The 11729-nt window shown below is 41.4% G+C and overlaps 1 pseudogene; it reads left to right on the top strand.

Moving 5' to 3' along the window:
• Nucleotides 1-9749: 9749 nt before the first annotated feature.
• Nucleotides 9750-10924, top strand: LOC133754738 (BRISC complex subunit Abraxas 2-like; annotated as a pseudogene).
• The last annotated feature ends 805 nt before the right edge of the window (nt 10925-11729 follow it).

Below are 11729 nucleotides of genomic sequence, written 5' to 3'. Positions count from 1 at the left end.
GTGGGAGGCCTGGAGGAAGCTCCTGGCTTTTGGCTTTGAACTGGCGCAGTCCTGGTCATTGCAACCAATTGGGGGGTGAACCCTCAGATGGAAGAACTCTCTCTCTCTGCCTCTCTTCTCTCTGTGTAACTCTGACTTTCAAATAAAATAAATAAATCTTTAAAAAAATAGAATACAAGAAGCATAAATTAGAAGGGTAGTTATGAATGGTAGGAAGGGTATGGTATTCAGTAGAAATAGAATTTTTAGATGAAAAAAATCTTAGAAATCTTTTTGTTGTTGTTGTTGCTGCTAAGTGAAATGGACACTATGAGAGACAATGACAGGATCAGCCCTTGTCTAGACTGTTGAGGAACAACTTACTATTTTATTCCTTTTAGTATTTTTGTTGTTGTGGTTGTTGTTGTTGTTGCTCTGTTTGTTCTACATAAGACCACTGGTTGAACTCTGTAATCAATGCACAATCATTCTTAGGCATTTAAAATTAACAGAAAAGTGATCTATGTTAAACATAGGAGTGGGAATAAGAGAAGGAGGAGATATATAGGTTGGCACATGCTCACTCAGACTTACCTCCAATGGTGGAACTAGAAATGTGCCAGGGGATTTCAAATCAATCTTACCAAGGAGGCAGGTACCAATGCCAGCGCACTTGGTAAAGTGATAAGTATAAATACACAACCGATCAAAAAGATAGGGTATGTGTCAAAGAGATTTCACAAATAAGATCAGTGTAAGCAAACAATGAAGGATAGAATTAAAAGGGAGAGAATGATCCTGCAGGGGAAGCAGGACACACAGCAGACTCATAGAATGGCAAATGCCCAAAACAGCACTCCTGCCTCAGAATCAACCCTTGGGACATTCAGATCTGGCTAAAAGGTCCATGAGAGTCTCACAGGCATGGAAAGCCATGACAGAGTGGCAAAAAACAATCTAAATGAAAGACCCTGGTGAACAAGACCCCAGCAGAAGGAACAGGCCATCAAGGAGAGAGGCGCCTTTCTCTGAAGGGAGGAAGGAACCTCCACTGTGACACGGCCTTGAATAAACAAGTTCAGAGTCGGTGAACTCAAGGAACTTTCATAGCCTAGACAGCTCATAGCAAGAGTCTCGGGTGATTGATGACGTCATAAATAAGAGTGCCAATTGTTAAATCAACAACGGGAGTCACTGGGTACATGCTCCCCACATAGGATCTCTGTCCTTAATGTGTTTTACTATGAAACTTAAAAACACTACTAGTTGAACAATACCCTATACCTTGTGCGGTTGTGTGAATGCAGCCTGTTGAAATCCTTGCTTAGTATATATACTAAGTTGATCTTCAGTATATGAAGGTAATTGAAAATGAAACTCGATAAAGGGTGGGATGGGAGAGGGAGAGGGGAGGGCCACGGGAGGGAGGGAGGTTGGGGGGGAAGCCACAACAATACAAAAGTTGCACTTTGTAAATTCACATTTATGAAATAAAAAATTAAAAAAAAAAGAAATCTGGTGTGTGTGTATGTAGACACATGTATATGTCACTTACCTTAGAGTGACAGCTGCCCTTGTGAGATACAGTACTCAAGCCCTCTTCTACCTGACCCTGGATAAGCAAAGGGCTCCCCTGTTGGTCTTTGGTCACTCTTCAGGTGCTTGTGAATAGGTCTGGTGGCAGGCTGTTCCCAAATGCATGGAGATTCATGATTAGAGTCATCTAGGAATGTTGGGAAAGACTGCAATGGCATATCTCTTTTCTCTCCCCAGTTTGGTCTCCTTAGTTACCACCATGTATTTAGGTGACAATGCAGGAAGATACACCAGTCTCTGTTGAATTTATGACAATGCAATTGCAATTGAATCCTATGAATGGATCTTCCTTTATAAAAAAAATGGGCAGCCTCCCATCTTGGCCTGAGACTTCTAAATACATCCAACATTAGTTCCAGTTTTATTTTATTTTTTTAAGATTTATTGATTTATTTGGAAGTCAGAGTTACACAGAGAGGAGAGGCAGAGAGAGAGAGGTCTTCCATCTGATGGTTCACCCCTCAATTGGCTGCAATGGCTGGAATTGTGCCGATATGAAGCCAGGAGCCAGGAGCTTTTTCCAGGTCTCCCACGCAGGTACAGGGACCCAAGGACTTGGGCCATCTTCTACTGCTTTCCCAGGCCATAGCAGAGAGCTGGATCACAAGTGGAGCAGCCAGGTCTTGAACTGGCACCCATATGGAATGCCGGTGTTTCAGGCCGGGCATTAACCCCCTATGCCACAGTGCCAGTTGCTCCAATTTTATTTTGGTAGGACTCTTGTCCAGCTATAGCAGGCCAGAGAATAATCAATAATGTCTTTCCGGCTGGTGCCATGGCTCATTAGACTAATCCTCCATCTGCGGCACTGGCACCTCAGGTTCTAGTCTCAGTTGGGGTATCAGATTCTGTCCCAGTTGCTCCTCTTCCAGTCCAGCTCTCTGCTGTGGCCCAGGAGGGCAGTGGAGGATGGCCCAAGTGCTTGACCCCTGCACCTGCATGGGAGACCAGGAGGAAGCACCTGGCTCCTGGCTTCGGATGGGCACAGCGCAGTGGCCGTAGCGGCCATTTGGGGTATGAGCCAACGGAAGGAAGACCTTTCTCTCTGTCTCTCTCACTGTCTATAACTCTCTCTCTCTCTCTCGCTCCCTCACTTTCTAAATCTGTCTGGCAAAAAAATAAAATAAAATAAAATAAAATAAAAAAATAAATAAATTAATAAAATAATATATTTTCCAACATTTACATTAATATTTCTTTCTCCATGAAGGATTTTCCTACAGAGAAGCAACATGAAAGACTTGATTTTTCTCTTCTATTTCATGGAGTTGCTAAGGGAATAATTCTCTCATTAACCATTGGAGTGATTACAGTGAATTTAAGTGAGTGGTGAACACAGGAGATGGAGCTAAGTGAAGGCAGAAGTTCACAGTGCAGTGGGGAGACAGACACTTCTGCAGTGAGCTCAATCAGTGTTAGAGGTACATGGAGAAGTTGAGCAGCATTGAGTGAGGAATAAATGAGAGGGTTGGATAGAAGAGCAAGAGGGAGTTATTCATTTGTGGTCACCATTTTATACTTAAAAATATTTTCTGGGATACATTAGAACATTTGGATAAATTCTTTTTTTCCTCTTTCAACATTTTGTTTATTTATTTTCAGTTTGTATTCAATGCTAATCAATTCCATAAAAAGATGAGTTACTATGAATCAAAGCACAATTACAAAACACATATATAATCCAAAATAGAAGGACAGTATTTAGATATGAAGCAAAGTCATTCACACACACACAGTGGACTCAGATCTGGCCAACCTGGTTGTTCCCAGGCTGGTTTGTAAAGATGGTAAAATGTGACTGTGGAGAATAAGATTTCTGCCAAAGCACTCTTGGAGAAGACATTTTCTTCCTAGTACACAGCGTGTGGCTTCAGGGACTAAGTACAGTTTATGGCCCACTAACAAGAAGAGCATTGAGCCTTGTGGGAATGTTGGCTTCCCAAAGACATGCAGCTGCTTCCCTAGACATGCTTATCTAATATGTCTTCCTAAACATGTTTCAGAGAAACCTTAGAGTTAGATGAGCACATGCATGAGCTGTACAATATATGGTTCTAATCCTTATCAATAAAGAAAACACACCGGTTTAGTCTGGCAGCACTTTTCAGAGGAACAGTTCCCATGTCCTGTCTCTCCTTTCACTTGCACACCCCAACATCTGGTGCCTGAACAAGGACCCTTGGCACAACATGCAAGGGGTGGCTCACCACACCTGGCAAGGGTACAGAAACATTGCTCATCTCTTCAAGATCCTGGTGAGTCATTAAGATGTGGAATTCCCTGTACCCGGTGCAGTGGAAACATAAAGCTGGGCTGCTTTATCTCCTTTAGAAAGAGGGACACTCTTTTTTTTTGGACAGGTAGAGTTATAGACTGTGTGTGTGTGTGTGTGAGAGAGAGAGAGAGAGAGAGAGAGAGAGAGAAATATCTTCCTTCCATTGGTTCACTCCTCAAATGGCCATCACGGCCGGCACTGCACCAATCCATAGCCAGGAGCCAGGTGTTTCTTCTGGGCCTCCCATGTGGGTGCAGGGGCCCAAGCACTTGGGCCATCCTCCACTTCCCTCCTGGGCCACAGCAGAGAGCTGGACTGGAAGAGGAACAACTGGGACTAGAACCCAGTACTCATATGGGATATCAGCACCACAGGTGGAGGATTAGCCAAGTAAGCCACAGTGCTGGCCCCATGAGGGACACTCTTTACCAAAAAGTAATTAGATGCTTGCTGTAAAAAAAATTAATAGTTGCTATCCTTGGTACCCTGATGAAGGCACTTTAAAAGTAACTGATTGTTGGTTGGCACTGTGGTATAATGGGTAAAGCCACCACCTGCAGTGCTGGCATCCCATATGGGCACTGGTTGAAGTCCTGGTTGCTCCACTTCCTATTCAGCTCTCTGCTGTGATCTCTATGGCAGTAAGAAGATGGCCCAAGTCCTTGGGCCTCTGCACCCATGTGGGAGACCTGGAAGAAGTTCCTAGCCTCTGGCTTCAAATCAGCACAGCTCAGGCCATTGTGGCCAACTGGGGAGTGAACCAGTGGATGGAAGACTTTTTTCTCTTTCTCTCACCTCTCCTTCTCTCTGTGTAACTCTGACTTTGAAATAAATAAATAAATCTAAAAAAAGTGAGAGAAAGTTGGTCAAAAATAATATCAGGAGCCTTGAGCTCCTATTCTGTTTTTGCACATGTGATATCTCTGCTGGGATGCCATTAGTAAGGTTACAATTCCCTTGGCCACTGTCCTCAGCCAGGAAGGTCGGTCAATGGGCTTGTCCCCACTGCCTCACAGAGACCTCTGCACTTTCAGCATCTACTGTTGTGGTGGTGATATCTGAGTCCCCTTCAGGTGTGTCAGCAGTGCTAGGTAGGCTTCAGCAAGGCAAGGAGCAAGGGGAATCACCAGGGTTAACTGTTTGCCCTGTAGCTTGATATGAAAATACAGCTCCCTGGCATGAACATCTTCCTTATAATGTTTACAGAGGGCTAAAAGAGGGCTTAATGGAGTACAAGATACAGAGTTCTTAGACAGTGGGCATACTGAAGGGAATTGGAGAAGGATGTGAGATGGTGCCATGGAACTGGAAAATTTTAATTAAAATCTTGGTTACTCCAGCCCAGTATACTGTTTGGGCTCAGGAATAGAAACTGGGCTTCTGTACAAGTCATAGATTAACTAAATAACAATGTCCCTACCAATTTTGAGCAGTTGCTAAGAGAGGGAGTGTATTCAGATCTTGGTCGACAAGTTGCTTATCCTTGAACGAAGGCTTATGTAAAAATTTCTAATATTAATTAAAAGCATGGAAAAAGATTCTTGATGTTAAAGACTATCCACTTTTTTTCTACAGTCCATCAGGGGCTGACTGAGGACTATATGTCCATTGTGGATAGGCTAGAAAAAGCTATTCGACATCAGGTAGATAATCAGGAAGTGGCAAAATATTACTAAAACAAATGGCTTATGAAAACGCAAATCAGGATTAAAAAATGTTTTAAAAGCTGTTGTCTCCAAAACCTGAAACTACGATGGCAGAAATGATTAAATTCCTTCAAACAGTACAGACTGAGACTTACAAAACTAATTTACTGGCTGCTGCCCTTAAACATCCTGATAAAATAAAATACTTTGGCTGTGGGAAGCAAGGTCATTTTATTATTTCTTTTTCTTTTATTTTTTAAAAAAGATTTATTTATTTACTTGAAAGGCAGAGTTACAGAGAGGCAGAGGCACAGAGAGAGAGGGCGAGAGGACTTCCATTGGCTGGTTCACTCCCTAGATGGCTGCAATGGCTACAGCTGTGCTGATCCAAATCCAGGAGCCAGGAGTTTTTTCTGAGTCTCTGAAGTGGGTGCAGGGGCCCAAGGAATTGGGCCATCCTCTACTGCTTTTCCAGGCCATAGCAGAGAGCTGGATTGGAAGTGAGGCAGCTGACACTTGTACCAGCACCCTTATGGGATGCTGGCACTCCAGGCAGCAGCTTTAACTGTTATGATACAGCACCAGCCCCATCAAAGTCATTTTAAAAGAAACTTTCTGTCATTGCCAAAATCAGTTACTCAACCTTCAAAAAAGTGTCCAGGGTCTGGAGCTGTGGAATAGAGATCAGCTCTCTGCTGATCATTTTAAGAGTAGTTAATTTTGTACTGATGGTCCTCTTCCCCACTTAATGCTGTATAATTGGTCAGACCTGGTTAATGCCACTCTTAGGAACATTGGTTATTATCCTCACCCTGTCTTTTATGACCTTGTCTAAATATGAGCAGAGTCAGCAAACTTGGAAGCCTTCCATAGCCTTGGCAACTCATGACGAGAGCCTAGGGTGGTTACTGGTGCCATAAACTAGAGTATCAATTTGTTGGGTCAACAACAGGAGTCACTGTGCACTTGCTCCTCATGTGGGATCTCTGTCCTTAATGTGCCATACATTGTGATTTAATGCTATAACTAGTACTCAAACAGTATGTTTCACTTTGTGTTTCTATGTGGGTGCAAACTGTTGAAATCTTTACTTAATATATACTAAAATGATCTTCTGTATATAAGGAGAATTGAAAATGAATCTTGATGTGAATGGAAGGGGAGAGGGAGCGGGAGAGGGGAGGGTTGCGGGTGGGAGGGAAGTTATGGGAGGGGGAAGCCATTGTAATCCATAAGCTGTACATTGGAAATTTATATTCATTAAATAAAAGTTTTAAAAAAAGAGTAATTTTGAAATTATTTCAAACTTACAGAAATACCATGAGTGAGTCCCATTCATTGAGAATGCCCAGTCATTATCATTTTAGCACTTTTGCCCCTGATCCAAGATGTTTCTGCTAAGTATAGGGTGGTCCCATGATAAAAAGCATATGAACCCCAATTTAGGGAACCAAAATAAATTCCTCACTATAACCCAATCCACAGAACTATTACATTTTTTCCAACTATGTTAAAATATCTTTTCTCCCATTGTGAGTCAATGTTATTTTTCTAGAATTCTCCTTGACACTTTTCTAATATGAAAACTCTTAATAAGTATCAAGAGCAGAGATGACTCAAGCTGGGTCTATCCAGTGTTCCTTTCTGAGAAAATGTGCGCCCTGTATTCTCATCAGAAGCTCCCTGGTCTGCTGCTGGGCTCTCCTCAGTCTTCCATCCATTCCATGATGCATGCTATCAACTTGGTATTTAGTGAATTTCTGCCAGATTGATTCACATGCAACCTTTTAAGGATTTATTTATTTATTTTGAAGGCAGAATGACAATGAGAGAGGGAACTATATCTATATCTACATCTATATCTTTTAAAATGATTTATTTATTTATTTGAAAGTCAGTTACACAAAGCGAGAAAGAAAGGCAGAGAGAGAGAGAGAGAGAGAGAGAGAGAGACAGGTCTTCCATCTGCTGATTCACTCCTGAATTGGCTACAACAGTCAGAGCTGTATCAATCCAAAGCCAGAAGCCAGGAGTTTCTTCCAGGTCTCCCATGCAGGTGCAGAGGTCCAAGCACTTGGGCCATCTTCTGCTGTTTTCCCAGGCCATAACAGAGAGCTGGATCTCGATATCTCTCTCATCTCTATCTCTCTCATCTCTATCTCTCTCATCTCTATCTCTATCTCTATCTCTATCTCTATCTCTATCTCTATCTCTATCATCTCTATCATCTCTCTCTCTCTCTTTCTCTCTCTCTCTTTTCTATCTCTATATATCTATGCTGGTTCATTTCCAAAAGAGTTACAAGCATAAGTTCTTTGTCAAGCTGAAGCTAGGATGAATGACTGTTTCCTGGTCTTCCACATGGGTGGCAGGGCCCAAGGACTTGTGCCATGTTCTGAAACCTTCCCAGGTGCATTCACAATATGCCTGATCAAAATCAGAGAAGCTGGGACTTGAAGCAGCACAACAGCACTCTCAGGTGGAATGCTGGTGTGGCAGGCAGTGGCAAAACTTGCTGCACTACAGCATTTGCATATACTGTGCTATATACACATTTTTATTTCTTTTTGGAATGTGTGGACTTTTATTAAAAATATTCTAATATTATGACAGTATCCTATTTCCTATAAAATTTTCATCCAGTACCTTTGATATTCATTATTTTTAATTATCAGCACTTTATGAAATGCTGGTGTTTTAATTCCCAATATTGTTTCTTCATTTATATTTTGATCTAGCATCAAAGCTAAGGGCTCACTCTTCTGTCTTAGTTATTGTGTCATTATGTGCTATATCATTGTGAGTTCATAGATTCTTATCTTGTTAAAGGTATTATAGTCTGAAATTATGTGTTCTGATGCTCAAGTTATTCCAGATCCTAGTGGAATCCTCTTCAACACACCAAATTAGGGTCCCAATATGTACAGTTGGTGTAAGTGCCATCCTAGGATAAAATATTCACTAATTCTTATCTCCCTTCCCTGAACTGCATTTCCCTTAAAGCTGTCATTTCTTTCTTCAAATCTTGTTATTATTAATGAAGATTTACAATTCAACTGTATCCTTCAATGTTTTCTCTGGAGATGTTCTTTAGTACTTAATTAAAAGGCCATTTTACAAACCAAAATCTCATCAAGTCACACTCCTCTTTCAACTGTGTGGATGGTTTCCCACTGACCTTTGAACAGGGACCATAGGACTTACTGTGGTCTTTAAAAAGACAATGCTATGGGTAGTACTCTATTAGGTCTTGTCTACCAGCTGTCTGCTCGCTATTCTCTTCTTACATGCTAGGACTCAGAAGGCTCCCAGTTGTACCACAAACTTTACAAATTTCCTCTCAACCTATCCAAAATTACTAAAAGTTCCAAATGTGAGGCTAAACTTTTTTTTTAATAAAAAAGATTTTATCATTTCATTTGAAAAGTAGAGTTACAGACACAGGGAGAAACAGAGAAAGATCTATCCACTGGTTTACTTCTAAATAGCCACAACAGATTGAGCTGGGTCAATCTGAAGCCACGAGCTAGAAGCCTGGGGCTTCACTCTTCTCCCCCACATGGATACAGGAGCCCAGGCATTTGGGCCATCTTTGACTGCTTTCCCAGACCAAAGCAGAGAGCTGTATTGGAAGAAGAACAGCTGGAACTTGAACTGGCACTACAGGCAGAGGCTTAGCCCACTATGCCACAGTGCTAGACCCTAAGTTTTTTTAAAATAAGATTTACAGTATTTTAAAGGCAGAGATAGAGAGAGAAGGTTGCAGGGAGAGATAGAGATCTTCCATCTGCTAGTTCATTCCCCAAATAGATGCAGTAACAGGGAGATGGGTCATAATGGAGCAGCTGGAACTCAATCTAATGCTTACATGAGATGCTGCATTATAGGTAGTGGCTCCATGTGTCAGCTACTTCATTTCTTCTTTCAAAGGAGTTCTCATCTCTAAGTGATTCAGAAAGATGTACCAAAGGACCTTTGAGGTGGTTATGATAAATTATCTCTTTTAAACTTTAACTTCCACAGAGAACACACAGAGAATTCCACAGTTTATAACTAAATTATAAACCAACACAACCTCATTCCTTGAGAGTGGCCTAACTCAGAGGAAATGTGTAATGAATACTAATCTCTGGGTAAAAAGAAATGATCATGTCCATAAAGAAGATTGCAGTATAGCTCAGCTGAACAGACAAAGGATAACATGATACTGTTAGTCAATAGCAACACAAAAATGTAATAAGTGATTATTTAAGATGCCTGATATTAAAATAATGCACTCAGAGAATTTCATCATTACAGCCTCCATTTTGGACTACACCTTCAACACTATAAGTTTCTATATCACTAGCAGCAATGTGGGTCATGAAATATTGTTGCTGAGAGAGAGAAGACAAGAAGCAACTTTTAGCATCAGTGACTGGCACATTAGCAAGACAGAACTTCTGCAAGTAATTGAAATCCATAACTAACAGGTTTATTCAAAACTTCATTTTCTGTGAAAGTGAAATTAAGAGAAGAGATTTGGGACAGAATTCTTAAAGATACGTGAAAGAAGGTTATTGAGTGGTACATAACTTGGCAAACCCGCAGCAGTAGGTTTTATATAAAGAACAGATCACCCATAAACAGCTCACTCACACCATCAGAGTGCCCAATCTTGGTTTCCTTCTCTTCAGCTTCATCTTCATTATCAGTAATTTTATTCATGTTTTAGAATTTAGTTCAAATTGAAGGTATAATCAGAGGATATCACTACTCCTAATCTAGGTAACACTAGTGAGAAAAAATACAGTGGCTTCAATGGAAAAGGCTCCCACCTTTCAGTGTTATGCCAAACTTATTAAAGAACACAATACTGGCATTTTTACAATGATGGAGTAATAAAAGTCATTAGGGCAATTTATCAGGTTTATAATGCACATCAAGAAAAAGTACTGGCAGGGTGTGCAGGTAAAGAGCACAGTGTGCAAATTGTTGGACATTGTCAGGCAGAAATGAGAAAATTAAGACAAACTATGCTGGGTAAAAATACATAGGAACAAAAAGATTTCAGCAGGCAATGTTAAGCAGAGAAGCACCACATGGAAGTATGGAATCATTGTTTATTTGTTGGATGCCCTATTCTGGGTTCACAGCTGGGAGGTAGAAATACACTTGGAGACACAGAGGTCCTTGATCCTCTTCATGATGACTTTTACCCAACCAAGACAGTATTCTTAGTCATTCTCACATGGAAGCAAGTGTCTTTATGCCTTGACCTCAGCTGTGGGCTCTTTCAGTTATGCTTCCTCCACTGCTGGACTTAAGTATCCCACAAATGGAGCAGATTTTCTTCCCCAGCAGAGCAGCTGGGGACAACAGTGGGGAATCAGATGTCAATGATTGTGAAAATGTAATTGACCCTACAGAGCCCTCTAGTGGTGAATAGTCACATTCAAATGATTTTGACCCATGATATATCCCAATAAGGACCCCAGCAACACTCAGACCTCCTGGAGTTAATTAAACCAAAGATGCTCTCCAGTTAGCACACCTTCTCTTGCTTGTTATTGAGAGAGGCGCTTGCGGACTTAATCTAGGAGAGCTTCCTTGTCAAATGCTTTGACCCCCAACAGGAGAGTTCTTGCACACAGTAATCATAAGCCTCTCTCCCTGGTCCATGTCCTTGGATGCAATGTGAAAGGAAGGAAGGAAGGAAGGAAGGAAGGAAGGAAGGAAGGAAGGAAGGAAGGAAGGAGAAAGAAAAGAAAATTGCATTCTGGTGCAACTCATGGGTTTGCTGTAAATTTAGGTAAAGTGGGGGCCGGTGCTGTGCCATAGTCATTAAGCCTCTGCCTGTGGCACTGGTATCCCATACAGGTGCCAGTTCATACCTCAGCTGCTCCACTTCCAATCCAGCTCTGGGCTGATGACCTGAGGAAGCAGTGGTAGACAGTGCAAGTACTTGGACCCCTGTACCCATGTGTGAAGAAGCTCCTGGCTTTAGATTGGCCCAGCTCTGACCATTGTGTCCATTTGGGGAGTGAACTAGCAAATGGAAGACCTCTCTCTTGGTCTCTCCCCTTGTCTGTCTATGCCTGCTTGTCAAATAAATAAGTAACTATTTTAAAAAATTAGACAAAGTGAAATTTATCTGTGTAATTTCTGTTCTATAAAGTAAATCAGAAATTAGAGACTAAGCGTAATTGGTTTTCAAATTTCCTGTACATCAAAAATTTACCTCCTGCAGTATC

This window comes from Lepus europaeus, unplaced genomic scaffold (assembly GCF_033115175.1).
Source record: "Lepus europaeus isolate LE1 unplaced genomic scaffold, mLepTim1.pri SCAFFOLD_29, whole genome shotgun sequence".
NCBI classification, from domain to species: domain Eukaryota; kingdom Metazoa; phylum Chordata; class Mammalia; order Lagomorpha; family Leporidae; genus Lepus; species Lepus europaeus.
The sequence above is the reverse complement of the archived record's forward strand: the minus strand, read 5'-3'. Positions and strand labels throughout refer to the sequence as shown.